The sequence below is a fragment of the Puntigrus tetrazona genome, unplaced genomic scaffold (genome assembly GCF_018831695.1).
Source record: "Puntigrus tetrazona isolate hp1 unplaced genomic scaffold, ASM1883169v1 S000000616, whole genome shotgun sequence".
Classification (NCBI taxonomy): Eukaryota; Metazoa; Chordata; class Actinopteri; order Cypriniformes; family Cyprinidae; genus Puntigrus; species Puntigrus tetrazona.
The window spans coordinates 90,591-106,194 of record NW_025048246.1 but is presented as its reverse complement, the minus strand read 5'-3'; positions in this window follow the sequence as shown (position 1 = coordinate 106,194).

Sequence of the window (15,604 nt, the reverse complement as noted above, 5' to 3'; positions counted from 1 at the left end):
GCCAGGGTACTAGAGAGAGAATCCATCCGATGGTGGAACCTCAGCTTCAAGAGGAACAATGCGGTTTTGTCCTGACGTGGGAAGACTGACCAGCTCTATACCCTCTTCAGGATACTGGAGGGTTCCTGGAGTTTGCTCCAACCAGTCCACATGCGATTTGTGGATTTGGAGAAGGCATTCGACCGGGTTCCTTGTGGTGTCCTTTGGGGGTGCCTGGGAATACGGGTTAAGAGGCCCACAGCAAGGGCTGTCCGGTCCCTGTATGATCAGAGCAGGCATTGATGCCGGCATTAAGTCAGACTTGTTCCCAGTGCATGTTGGACTCCGGCAGGGCCGCTTTGTCACCGGTCCTGTTCATTATTTTTATGGATAGGGATTTCTTCCTAGGCGCAGCTGGGGCTGAGGGTCTGTTTTGGCGACTACAGGATAGCGCTCTGCTTTTTGCCAAGACTCACAGTGTGCGCTGGGGCGGTTTGCAGCTGAGTGTGAAGCTGCTGGGATGAGAATCAACACCTCTAAGTCTGAGGTAATGGTTCTCAGTCGGACAAGGGTGTCTTGTCCCCTTCAGGTTGGTGGGGAGCTCCTGCCTCAGGTGGAGGAGTTTAAGTATCTTGGGGTCTTGTTCACGAGTGAGGGGAGGATGGAACGAGATCGACAGGTGCAGCTTCTGCAGCAATGCGGTCGCTGTACTGGTCTGTCATGGTGAAGAAGGAGCTGAGCCGCAAGGCGAAGCTCTTCGATTTACCAGTTGATCTTCAATGTTACTTCAGCTATGGTCATGATCTTGGGTCATGACCGAAAGAATGAGATCCTCGGATACAAGCGGCCAAAATGAGTTTCTCCGTAGGGTGGCTGGGCACCCTTCAGAGATAGGGTGATGATGTTTATTTATTCATTTATTTATTTTTATTTTTTATACCAGAGAATATAGTAGTAGTAGTAGTAGTACAAAAAAAGTAAAGAATATTTTTTGAAATAATCAGTCACAAAGTTTTAGTGACATTAACATATGAAATGAAAAAATAATAATAATTACAAAAAGTAAATAATATTTTTATAAAAATTAGTCACAAATTTGTGGCTTTTTAGTGACATTAAGAAATGAAAAAATAATATATAATACTATTTTTAAAAAGGAAAGCATATTTATGTATAATATTTAAAAAAATAACTAGTCACAAATTTGTTGCTTTTAGTGACATTAACATACAAAATAAAAAGAATTAATAATTGAAAAAAGTAAAGAATATTTTTGCAATAATCAGTCATAAATCTGTGGCTTTTTAGTGAAATTAACATAAATAAAAGAAACTAAAAATCCAAAAAAAGGTAAAGAATATAAAAAAACAAAATAATAATAATAAAAATATATTTTGTAATAACCAGTCACAAATTGTTGTCTTTTAGTGATATTAACATAAGAAATAACAAGAATAATAATAATTACAAAAAGTAAAGAATATTTTTTGAAAAGAAAAAATAAAACATAAACATAAGAAATGAAAAATCATTTACATAAGAAATGAAAAGAAAGTAAAGAAACATTTTATGTAGAATTTGCTAGACGATGTCGTGATATCAGAATATGTTTCTGGTCCCTCCCTGCCTGGGAGGGAGACCAGAGCATTGAGATTGAATTGAGATTTACAGCAGACTGCTGGGTCTCAATGGCTTGATGTCGAAGTGGTGCTCCAGTTTCTGGATGGACCTGTTGAAATGAGATGGTCTTCATCCCTCCTGGGGTGGTGCCGCTTCTATCTAGAAATATGGGCATATAGTCTGAGAGTTCCAACTGGACCAACTAGTGCCCAGGTCAGGAAGGAGACAAACTGTTTTCTTTTCATCTTTTTAATTGTAACTACGCAGCCGCCAGCTACAGTTGCACATCAGTTAGTGAACTATAGATCCTCTGAGGAAAAATTACACTCTTTTCTATTATAGGAGAAGAAGACTTATACAAACTTGTTAAATCATCTAAAACCAGCAACATGTATGTTAGACCCTATTCCATCTAAACTATTAAAAGATTTGCTTCCAGAAGTCATAGATCCTATTTTTGAACATTATTAATTCATCATTGTCATTAGGATATGTTCAAAACCTTCAAACTGGCAGTAGTTTTAGCTCTTATTAAGAAACTACATCTTGTCCTCAAAGACTTAGGAAATTACAGACCAATCTCTAATCTCCTTTTCTGTCAAAGATACTAGAAAAAGGTAGTATCCTCACAACTGTATTCCTTTTAGAAAAAATGGTATCTGCGCAGGATTTCCAATCAGGTTTTAGACCGTACTACAGTACTGAGACTGCTCTTATTAGAGTTACTAATGACCTGCTTCTATCATCGGATCGTGGTTTTATCTCGTTATTAGTGCTATTAGATCTTAGCGCAGCATTCGGGACCATCGCATCACAACATTCTCTTGGATAGACTAGAAAACTATGTTGGCATTAGAGGAAGCGCCTTAGCATGGCTTTAAATCATATCTATCTGACCGCTATCAGTTTGTAGCAGTAAATGAGGAGGTATATCGCTCACAAGTGAAATATGGAGTTCTCACTGCTCAATGCTAGGACCGTTACTTTTCAACCTATACATGTTACTTCTGGGAGATATATTATCAGGAGACATAGTGTTAGCTTTCACTGCTTTGCTGATGATACTCAGCCTATATTTCAGCGCAGCCTGGTGATACACACCAAAATTGAGAATCTAACAGAATGCATAGTCGATATAAAAACTGGATGATGAGTAACTTCTTAATGCTAAATTTGAAAAACGGAGGTGCTAATAATTGACCTAAAAACGCCACATATAATAATCTAGAACACTGTCTAACACTTGATGGCTGCTCTGTTAATTGTTCTTCATCAGTTAGGAAACTCAGGTGTGCCGTGACAGCAATCTTTTCCTTCACAACCAGCTCAGCATCTTAAGACTGTAGTTTTTCCGCCTTTAAAAATATATACAAATTACGCACTATGCTTTCAACTTCAATGCAGAATGTTAATTCATCGCTTATGACTTCGAGGTTGTGATTATTGTAATGCTTATTGCTGGTTGTTCTGCACGCTTGATAAACTTCAGCTGGTCCAAAACGCAGCAGCTAGAGTCGCGCCAGAACTAGGAAGTATGACTATTAGCCCGGGTTCTGTCAACACTGCACTGGCTCTATCAAACATCGGATGGTAAAATCTTGGTTAATACTTATAAAGCCCCCGAATGGTTTAGCCTCAATACTTCTGAAACAGCTCTTATCACATTATAGTCAGCGCATGTCCGCTGCATTCTCAAAACCCGCCATTTTATAATACCTAGAATATCAAAATCTTCTGGAACAATCTCCTAACTCTGTTCGGGAAGCAGACACACTTGCCAGTTTAAATCTAGATTAAAGACACATCTTTTTTAACTTCAGCTTCACACATAAAGTAATACCAACACACTTTTTATTATTCAAATCTGTTAAAGACTTAGCTGCATTATTTCTGATCCGGGCTGAACCGAACACTACTCCTAAAACACAAATGTACTTGTGACATCGCTTTGTTAATTTGGCATCTACGCTAATATTAGTCCTGTTTCTTTCTTAATCTGTTTCACAGCTACATCCAGACTCAGATGGTGATCAGCACCCAGAGATTATGTTCATCAGAGACTAGAACACCCAGATGTGCACCGTGGACCGATCACCAGATCCTGATGCACACACACACACACACACACACACACACACACACACACACACACACACACACACACACACACACACACACCTCACACTCACACTCACCACTCACTCACCACTCCACTCACTCACTCACCACCACACTCCACTCACACACCACCACCACCACCACCACTCACTAAGTCATTTACTTATCTGACACAGCTGCTTTTTAAAATTGAACTGGAAGTTAAGGTTAAGGTCCGGTCAGAGGAGAACAGGCCTCAACTGACTTCTGGTTTCTCCCAAGGTTTTTTTTCTCCATTCTGTATGGATGGGGGTTTGCGGTTCCTGGCTTGCTTTGTTGTATTTACTTTCAACTTCTCTAGTGATTATCGTTGAATTGATTACAGAGACCGCTCTGCATTTTAATAACAAATTGTTCACTCGCCATTATACATCCTGTCATTGTATTCTTCTGCTTTATACTGTACTGTGTTTTGATGCAACCTGTGTTGTTAAAGCGCTATGTAAATAAAACATTGATTGAAATATCATAGAATGATCACTTATTCTCAAAAAAACTGTATTTCACATTCTCTTTAATTGAACATAACTTATCCTGCTTCTTGTGTTAAATCTCCTATTACCACTTGACTACTAGAAAACTCCTAAATGGGTTTTGTTCTCAACATCAATCATGTCATAAGTTTTTACACATCATATTTTCTAGACACATCAGATTTTAAATTTGCCTCCTGGAAACATTTCTCCAATCTGTGGCACTTAACATAAAAATCCCATACCAAAATACATTTACTTTTACATAATGGTTTATTTTTTTTAAAGAGTACTGTGGTGTGCTCTGTTTATGATAAAAGCCTGTTTATGATAAAAAGTAAGGATCCTCAACCTGTAAGAGTCACATCTCGTGGTGTTTGCCAGACAGAAAGTGTTTAAATAAGATAAAAAAAGGTACCTTATAACTCGTGAATTGGTGTAGTAATCACAAAAATTCTGAATTGTGAGATAAAGTCGCAATAACCTTTTTATTTTTTTATTCAGTGGTGGAATGGGCTTAAGGAGTGAAAGGTTAAAAAAAAAAAAGCATGTTAGTTCATAGAAAATCTGCAGTTAAAGCACAATGGTTATTTTTACTCTCTATCGTGATACGGCAAAACACATACTTGTTGGATGTGCCTCTTTTTGGGGTTGTACAGAGTCTACCAACAGCGACCTTTAAGCTTAACTGCTTCAAGAACTAGTAAGAAATGTCATGTACTTTCCACCTAAATTTGCATGTAAAATGTGCTGGATTGTGGGCATGTGGTCAACAATATTATCGCCATTGTCTTGTTGAGCTTTCTCTGTTGCATGTTCTTTATTATTTTGTATTGTGGTTGGTCTTTTTGGGAACTCTTGTGCAATGATTCAGATGGTACTAAGTGCTGCTTCCTTCTACTTGAACAGCAGTTGGTGTTGCTGCTGTGACGTTATACGTGGCCCTTCCTTTCCATTTCCTTCTGAATACTCTCAGATAGACCTGATCTCCTGGGGTGATGGGGATGAGCTGGCTCTCGCTCGTTCCGACAGCCTTTCTTTTTCCTGCGCACAAATAGCTTTATGGATAGCCATAGCTCTTCATGCATGATTTAACTCATTTGTAATTGTTCTAGTGGGGGTCCTTGTATGGACCTCTGTTACATGGTGCAGGCATCATGCGCCCAGTAAGCATTTGGTGAGGGGTGAAGCAGATGTGTGTTTCGTTAGTTTTACAAGTGTAACTCATCAGTAAGAGGCAAAGATCAACTCCAATTTAATTTAGTGCTTGCACATATTTGTTAATTTTGGATTTGAGAAGACCATTTACTTTTTCAACTTGTCCCTGGGATTGAGGATGGTAAACAAGCTTCTGCCTTGTTTTATTCTCAAATTTGTAGGACTTGTTTTATAGTTTTTTGGATAAAAGCTGATCCATTGTCCGAATCTTTATTTCTGAAGGGAATTCTGCAAATCTTGGAAACACTTCTCTTGTCAAAATTCTGATTACTGCTCTGCTCTCATCTGCTGATGGTACTGCTTCTACCCACTTGGCTAAACCTATCGACAACCACAAAGCATGCATTCCTTCCCTTGCAATTCGCTTTATGTTCACATAATCCATAACTAAATGTTTGAAAGGACCTTCTGTACTGCATAGGCCTACTGGGTCGTTATACCTTTTCGGACATTGTATAGCACAGACTTCACATGTAGACAAAAACTCTCCTCTACCATCGTGATATAAGCATGGAGACCAATATCCTTGTCGCTTAATTTTCTCATGATTTCCCTTTGCACAATGGTCAAAACCATGTGCATCTAGGATAAGAATATTTAGAAGCGATGTAGGTGCAATAACGGTCTCGTGGTGATCGCCAAATATTTTGTGAATCTTTTGTTACCTTCTTTGATGCCACATTGACGTTCATAGGACTCGCTTGCTGCCGAATCGACTATGTCAATAAGCTTGGCTGTGGTTCTATAATAACTTCTGGGGCCAATATAGCTACCCAGCCAGAGGCCTCTTAGTTTCTGAGTCAGCTAGGTTGTTTTTAATCTGCGTCATTTTTGTGTGCTGGGCATATGACAACCGCCAGATGCTTTGGTAACATCATAGCAGAAATCAGTTGTTCTATCTGCTCACATGCTGAATGGTGGTTCCATCACTTCTCTCTACATTGCACTAAAGAGTGTGATACACACCATGTGCATATAAGGAATCTGTGAAAATATTGCTGTCTGTCCTTTGCTAGTGTACATGCGTGTCGTAAGAGCTTTAATTCCAGCTAGTTGTGAGATAGCATGTACAATGCTGAGATAACACCGATACGAATTCTCTCCCATCTTTCTGTATTACAGCATAACCCAATGAATGCTCTGGCTCCCTAAACTGACCCATCTACAAAGCAGTAACTTCAGCTTCAGGATCGGATTCGTCCGGACGTAATCTGGTGAATGCTAACGAAGCTTGTTACACAACTACGCGTGTGTACCTCTTCATACCTAAGGTATCGACTCGGCAGGATTAATGGTACTACATCAAGCATAGTAATGTCTGGATATGTAAGTAAAGCGTATATGCTAATGCATGGCTGGTGTTAAACAAATTTCCTTGTTCAATTAATTCAGCTGTTTTGTGATGTGTATAAATCAAAACTGGGTATACATAGTTATTTTAGATGCTTTTTCATACAATAGATTAATTGCTGCAAGACCTGTTGGTGGCATGGGGATCCTTGAGCTACATTATTCAGTTTGCGTTGTATTGGTTATAGGCAGTTTTTTCAATGCTTTACATGTTTCTGCATTAATGTGGCGGAGATTCATCAACCCTGCTTGCACATACAGGTAGAAATGTCATTGTAGTCCGTACTTTAAAGGTGCTTTTTGTAACTCTTTTTTTAATTGATTCAAAGGCCATTAGGGCATCTGTGTGCCATGTTAAAGAGATCTTGAGTTTTGTAACTCTGCTTGTTTCATGAGATTCTTAATGGTCCAGTTTTTATTGCATAATCTTCATCCAGTCACTACTGAAACTGAAGTCATTCTAGAAATGTCATCATTTGACCTACTGTTTGTGGCTGGGGTACTTTTACTATGCCTTCTAGACGTATAAGTGCAATGCTTTGTACCGTAAGGAAATCAGACGTCCCAGATATTCTACTTCTGGTAAGCAATATTGCAGTTTGCTTTGGATACTTTGTGACCTTTCTGAGCTACTTCGTTATACTTTGATGGAATTCTATGACATTGATCTAGAGATGTTGAAAGCAGATGATCACATCATCCATGTACTGTAAACAGTGTCAGCACAGGGTCTTCTAGGTCTGGTCTGAGGAACTTGTTAAAAATGTGTAGACAATTTATATGTCACGCTCGTGGTTTCTCGAGAGAAAAGGAGCGCCGAGACTGCTACTAAAAATAAACTTAAATAGATTTAATCCAAAAAGGCAAAATAAACATACAGGGGCAGGTAGGCAAACAAAACTACTAAAAGAGCTCGGGAACAAAACAGAGTACGTTGAAACATAGTAACGTTGGATGATCCGATAAGGGTGCACACAAAACACAGGGCTTAAACACACAGGGAATTAACTACATTAACGAGACACAGCTGGAAGACACTAAGCAATGGAAGTACATGGGTACAGATACACAGGTCTTATGACAAAAAAACAACAACCAAAGTCCAGAGATGTGACAGAATGCCCTCTTCCCGAAGGTGCGCCCGCACTTCCAAAGTAACACCTACCAAAAACAACTCGAACTGGGGAGCCACCGGATCTTGGGAGGAGGTCTGGAGGACGGTTCCCAGGAGGGGGCAAGCAGACAGGAGTCCAGGGGGGGCACAGAAGGAGGAGGAGCCGAGACACAGGAGGAGTCCGGAGCAGGAGGAGATCCAGAGCCTAACGGCGATGGTCCATGGTGGCGCCCAAGGAGGGAGGAGCTATGAGGAGGAGCGTCCATCGACCCCATGGGTCCGACTGACGGCGGAGCAGGTAGGAGACTGAGGCCGGGCGCAGAGCCGAAGAGCCAGGTGACGCGAGCGCTGAGATTCAGCGCGACGCTACCGCTTCGCGACAGACGCCGAGACAGGAGCGAAGGGATAAGTGAGCCAGAGTGACTGAGGACTGAGGAGAAGCGGAGGGAAGGAGGAGCCCGGGACAGAGCCGGTGATGGAGGGACGCAGGCGGCCGAGGAGGAATCCGTACACGGATACGACGACAGACCAAGGCGGAGCCGAGGACGGCGGAGCCTGGTGAAGTGGTGACTGACGTGACCACGGAGAGGTGAGCTTGTATTCCCAGGAGCCGACGGGTTCACGAGGCCAGGAGTATCCGGGACTCGGAGTGCTGACGGAGGCAAGTGATCGCCTGACCGGGACGGCGATGGGGACCGGGCAGACCTGCGGCGAAAGCCTGATGGTGAGCTGAGGATGAGCGTAGGGGCTGCTGGGATCCACTGGCCGATGTATGACCAGGTGGGAGGGTGGGAAACTGGCGCACGGGCGCGGCACTGGAACTGGGAGCGCCGGGCGGGCACTGGAACTCGGGGAGCCGCTGGGTGCCGGGCACTGAACCTCGGGCGCTGGCTGGTTACTCGAACGCTGGCACTGAGGCTGGGCGCTGGGCAGCAAACCTAGGGCATTTCCCAGTGGTTGCTGGCGGGACCAGCGACAATAGTATGCCGGGCGGGCTGTGTGGGCAGGGGCTGCGAGCACAGGGACGGCGGGCGCTGGGCGGGCCAGTCAGGGCACGGGCGGCCAGCACCGACAGCGGTGCCCAGCCTGTCTGTTCGAGTTCATCTGTGCCTCCCAGCTCAGCTGAGACAGGCCACCTGCCGATGTAGTAACATTGGAAAGCTGCCAGTCATGGAAGTTGGTCTCGTAGCGCTCATCGGCCTTCAATGCCGCCTCAGCGATGGTTCGTCGCTCCAGACTCCTCGCGATTGCTTTCTCCGCGCAGGCCTGGTTTTCTCACGGTCGCCGGGAGATGATGGGCCGTTCCTGATTCGAGGTCACAACGGTTTTTCCTATTTTCACATCGCCGATCATAAAATTTCTTGCAAGATTTGGAGGTTAACCACGAGACTTTCAGCTGCTTTTGTGGCATGGTCTGTCACAGAGTTTCTAGTTCACACATAAGAGGAAACATCTTTCTGATTCTTCATCTTTCGTCTTCAATACTGAGGTGATGGATACTTTAAGCTCTCGGTCTTCCTCGTGGTTTACCCTGCGCACTTTCTTCAGCACGCATGTCGATCGCGTGCATCAAATGTCGTCGCCCAGAGTGTTCACTGCCTCCCTCGAGGCCTCCGCCGCCTGTAAAGATTTCTTCCATCTTTATTCTCCCATAGCTTTGTTAGAGTGCGCTTTTTACTTCACTGTCAAAGCTTGCCTGTTGAAACTTCTTTCTTCAAACACCCAATTCATTTTTCTAGCCGGGCAATAAACAAATGGCGATCAGAGACACTGTTACCTGTGTTGTCTGATGGAACATATTGACTTCAGGCCTCAATACCATTGAGTGCTTGTTTTGCAGGTTTAATCGTTCTTTTTATGGAGTAAAGCCACTATCAGATAAATCTCAATCATTTCTGTATCTTTGAATTTTTGTACATTCGTTAGTTTCGCCATTGAGAACTTCATTTTCTCTCTTTTCGACTGAGATTTTAGCTCATATGGTTATTTCATATATGTTCGTATTTTCCATAATGTCTAAATAATCGCTTGCGGCTTTTGTTCTGTTGTTTTGGTTCACATCTCTGCGCTCAGCTTCCTTTGTTTCATCAATTTCTCTTTCATTCCGCTCGCTTGTCATTTTTTCGCGAATTTTTCAGAGCACGGAAATTGCTTCAGAGTTTCCATATGAGGGGGATTTTCTTTCTTGAGTTTGTTTTAAATTTCAGAATGCTTGAAGCCTGTGTTTTAGAAGTTTTAATAAATTCATTTTCTTTTTAAATATTCTTAAAATTCTCTCTTGTTTTTTTTTGTCTTTTCTTCTTCGGTTCAGAATGCCTTCTTGTAATTTTACTAATGTTTTATTTCTTCACACAATGCTCAGCCTTCTTGGTGTCATTTAGCATCAATTTTTTTTGTTCTTCAGCCACTACAGAGCTTATGTATCAGCCTTAGCAGAGGATGTTGTTCTGTCGAAGCAGCAACACGCTATAAGACACCTGTATACCCAAGAATAGTTTTTCTTCAATAGTTTGAGATTCTTGGTATTTTGTTATGTTGTTTCGCAGTTCAGTCAGTCACACGCTACTTTTTAGTCGCTAATGTGATCGATGTAGTTCACGTTGGGTACTTAATATTGCAGTTTTATCATCGCATTATAAGTCACAGAATTGTCGTTTAATGTTTTCTGGTCTTAGTCAATAATTTTAATTCATGCGTATGTTAGCCATTACGAACAGCTGTTACTCCTTTTACAGGGGTTTCACTTTCATAAACCCTTTATGTAGTTGTGCTCACTATTTAACATTTTTGAGTCGTCCTCTTTATATATAGGTCATTTATATGTTCAAACAAGACAAAATTGATGAAAAGCTCATATTCATGTTAAAACAACATTGCACATTAGCTCAAAGCAAAGTCAAACAGTGTCTGCTTACAGAACACTGAAACAAAACAAATACACAGATATTTCTCTCAATTCAATGAAATAAGTTTGAACAATCATGTTCACTTAAAGAAGAGCTAGCGCTCAAGCGGTCATCTTTTCCTCAACTTACCACACGTGTCTTCTTCAGACAGTCATTCAACTAACATCATCTTCTAGCTCACACAGGACTGGCTCTTTTCTTCCACTCAGATTTTTCATCTATGTAATCTTCAGCACTATCTTTCAAATTAATAATAAACACATAAAGACAAACAGTAGCCAGCCCACATCGTCTGGTGGCTTATTTGATCCAGCTTTTAAACAGCTTGGTCCTTTCTTTTTCCACAGTTATGTCTACTTTTATTGTCACGAGTAACACGGGAAGTTCTTTTATGCCTTTTGATGTTAATAATGTTTTTGCATTAGTCATAAGCTTACTGGTTTGAAATGCACCAATTTGTTCATCTATGGGCTCAGAATTTTTAATTTCTGGGCGAGGGATTACACTGAATCGCCTCTGACATCACTCCACAGTCGCCTAGTCTACTCCGGCAGATTTTTTCCTTTGATTGTTAAACAAACATATATTTTCATTCGCAGCCACAGTTCTTCTGTGCAACACAGATTACGCATGCATTTGTGTTTTTGAAATAAAACCCAATTTTCTTCACTCAGTAAGAATTACATTTTTGCACAACAGGGTGTTCCTCACCACTGCAGTCTGGCTAACAACACAACCCACTCATGAAGCAAAAATCAGTTATTTTCAAGTCAGTTGTTGTTGTTTCGCCCAGGGCCGTCAGGTGTCGTCTGCCTGTCCTTTTTGCCCAGCGACTACTGTTGTGATCTCCTCGGACAAAAGAAGACTCCGAAAGCATTGTTCTTCTGGATAGCAAAAATTCAGACTTTTATTGGACACATGCGACATCGTTCGTGTCCTTCACAGAATCATTTCCATAAGACAAAGCATCTTCCCAACTGGCGGGTTTATAGCGGTCGTCACATTAACACGTCATTTGTAATATATGGCGTGTCTTCGTAATACCTCAGCAAATGGTTCACAGGTAAGACAACAGAGCAAAGCCGTAAACAGAGCGGGTTTAATAGCGGGTTTTAGCTTGGTTACCAGTTAGGCAATTGTTTTAGTAAGACGACAGATTTGTCAGTAAAGAGCCTTACAGGTCATTATCAATCATTTTTTATTTATATAGTGCTTTAATTGGGGCCCCAGCACTGCATGCATAATGCAGAAGAGCATACGACAGATGATAATGACGCGAGTGACCAATTTCTTATTAATGCAAGCTGTAATAATTTACTTAAACACAGAAGCTATGTTCAACAGCAAGTTGTGAGTAGTCTCATAAAACCTCATCCATACAGAATAAGAAAAACCTTGGAAGAAACTACTGTTAATAGTCAATAGCACTATCTCTCCAGTTCATTTAAATCCAGCAGTGAAAGAAAGAGTGCGAGAGGCGACTCTGTTCGTCTTCGTGTTCAAATCTTCGTTCGTCTTCTGCGTGCGTGTGTGTGCGTGTGCAGTGCGCGTGTGTGTGCGTGCGTGTGTGTGTGTAAAAGATCAGAGGTCTGGTGATTGTCGACGGTGCGATCTAGTACTGTCTTCCGACAGAGAGAAAGTTCGATATAAATCGTGAAACAGCTTGCCAAAAAGAAACAGACTACGATGCAGATTATTTCTTTACATGTCAAGCACATTGCGTTTGAGAGTATGCTCCGGTCACAGCTCCAGTGACGCAGCCTGCAATTTAACGATTTGAATAACAGCGTACATAAAAACACGTCATCACTTCCACGCCAACCAACCAACACACGGAACAACTCACTCCACCGGAGTATTGGTCAGCAACATCAAAATCACTCAACACCACCCTTCGAGCAAACCACACCGTCATCTTCATTAACGCAAGATCTCGACAGCAGCTAACATGGGCACGCCAGGCCACTTCGTCAAAGCTCGTTCGTTTTTCTCGTTGGAATTTCGAGAAAATATCCAGAGCTAAAGTAAGACCCTGATGCTCGTGTTCTTTTTGTTAAAGTTTAGTGTTGCACCGTTACTTCCATTGTTCACAGCACCCTCGCCGCAGTGACTCTGTTGCTTCTCATCAGAGCGCGACAGCTGGTGCTGGCGTGTAGGCTAAGTTAAAGATGCCCAATATTGATTTAAAGTGCAGAGCGTGCTCAGCTTTCAAACAGAGTTGCATTAGTACAGGTGGAAAGCACATGATACTTACAGTTTTAGCAGCAACTTAAAGATTTGCTGTTAGGACTTGAACATGAACAAGATTTCACGCATGTTAGTAAAATCGCCTTAACTGCAGATTTTTTCATGTCTTCATTATTTTATTGTACCATTTTCAGCTTCGAATCAGTTTAACGAATGTGTCGAAAAGGTTCGTTTCGATTCAGGTTGAGATGTTTGTTTTAATACTTTTTCGTTTTCTTCATCTCAGGCACAGTTATCAGCGGAAAGTTAGCGAGAGCGAGTGAGTCAGAGTGCGGTGCAAAGCCGTGAAGCTGCGGCGTTTCAGAGTCACCAGCGGGAGATCTAAACAGACGCGATTATCTTCGATCTATCACAAGATTCGTTGCCGTGCGCCGAGTTGTAATGTCGGGCAAGCGAGTTGCTCAGCGTGCCGCGTTCGTCATCCGAGGAAACGTTGTTCTGGTATTCGTCTGCCTGGAACATCGTTAGCAGTTTCATTGTTGCTTGCTCGTCAATAATAATTCGGCAGTTAGCCCGTTTTCACTAAGCGCAAATAGTGGGCCAGAGGCGGCAGGAAAATACATATTTAGCTACCGATTCACTTATACCAAGAGCAATAAGCAATGTACTATTACATCATTTTCGTTAGTTTCATACAATTTATTGCAAAGTGCCAATTATTCATCTTCTCGCATCGTACACATAAAAACAGCATGCACAAAAATGCACAATGCACACTCTGTAATTTCACATATTCTGAATACTTGACACGACATTTGTTGTGCCAGCCCCATTGCCCACCAGAATTATTGTAATTGTGGAACAGGGATTGTTTAATGGTTTGTTTCATGTTTCAGAAAAGCCAAGAGCTGAGCAGGTGCTGTCAGCCTCTTCCGAGAGCAGGTGCTGCAGGCTAAAGCTTCGTGCCAGGACACAGAGTTTGTCCAGCCTCAGAGTCACATCTCTAGCATCCTGCTGTTTCTGTCGAGAGCAGACCAGTTCGCAGACTCCAGTCCTCTCCCTTCGAGAGGAACAGATGCACCGCAGAGGCTCATGATGCAGTTCCCGTTTCTCTCCAGCAAATGAGTTCATCACCGTCGCATCGCCGCAAAATCGACGGTCATGTCTTCCCGATCCAGTCGAGCTTGTTCACACAGTCATTGGCAACATGTCATGTTTCGTTCATTTTCTTTCTTATTATGTTATAGATTTTTCCAATGATACATTTGGCTATCATTTTGTTGTTGAAACATATCATCTTTAATCTCATCTCTGCTGTTGGTTAATGTGCGTTCAGCAAAGTTCATCTTTCTGCTGCCAGATCTACTGTGTCTTCTTTGCTTAAGCTCGAATCTTGGTGTTTCATGAGAACATTTATACCGAATGACAAAGCAGCGTCGCCGGCGGTTTCAAAGAAGCGACCGCCAGTCTGACATTGCCAGCTAACCCGCAATGGGCGCTTATAAAGACGGCAAACTAACATCTGCGTTGTTCGGTCATCCTGGCCGCTGGGAGCAGTTTCGTGTCTCAACATCAGGCTCGGCCAGAACAGCGGGCGGAGCAATGGTTGAAGCCTCACTTCACAGGGATTACTTCGCAGTGAAATTGGAGATTGTTCAGCCAATGCTTCCCAGTCAGTAGCACAGCACGCCACCATGTATCAGCAAGCTGATGCGCCGTTAAACACTTCGCCATAAGCATGGAAAGTTTGCGCCCACGTGACATCCGGCCAGTGAACATCTCTGGTAATCTCTCTCCGCCTGGAAAGTTGCATCTTTCGTTGATCTCGCGAGCTGTGATGACAGCAAAGTGACGTCAGTGAGTTCTGCCGATGATCACGTGACGTTGCAGTTGTTGATGGCAGTTGCGGCAGAGCGACGAAATGCGAACAGATCGCAGGCATACTTCTCCCGAGGTTCATGCACCTCGCACGCCGTGATGCTCGTTACTCTATGAATGTTTGAGATCATGCATATACCCGTTGAGTTTGGAGTTTGATGCTGAGCTTCAGCACTAACATGGAGGTCTCACTCATCCACTGGTGAGCATGGTTAGTATCCTCACATCAAACGTAACAGTAAACGTCATCTCTGAACAGGAAAACTGAGTGCTCACCAGTGGATAAGGTGGGATCCATTCTGAGTGTAGCCATGCTGAATGGCATCAAAGCTTTCAAACGGTATATCTGTGCATGATCTCAAAGAGCAGAACTGCCAGTGCCCAGACGCTCAGCTTCTGGGCATGGAAAACAGAGTGCATGAGGACCTCAGAGGGGGTGTATGCCTCTGATCCTGTTCAAAAAAGACACACGGTTTCAGTGCTTCTGTACGCTTCACCATCAACAACACAACGTCACGTGATCATCAGCAGGACTCACCTTTGCATTCGGCTGTTGTTAACCCTCGCTATGACAGACGGCGCAGCTGAAGTCACGAGATTGAGCTCCGTGACTGTGGAGAGTTACCAGGATGTTCCTTGAGCGGATATCACCGCGGATAAACCTCCATGCTTATGGCAGTGTTTGACGGCATCAAGCACTTGATACATGGAACAAGCGTGTT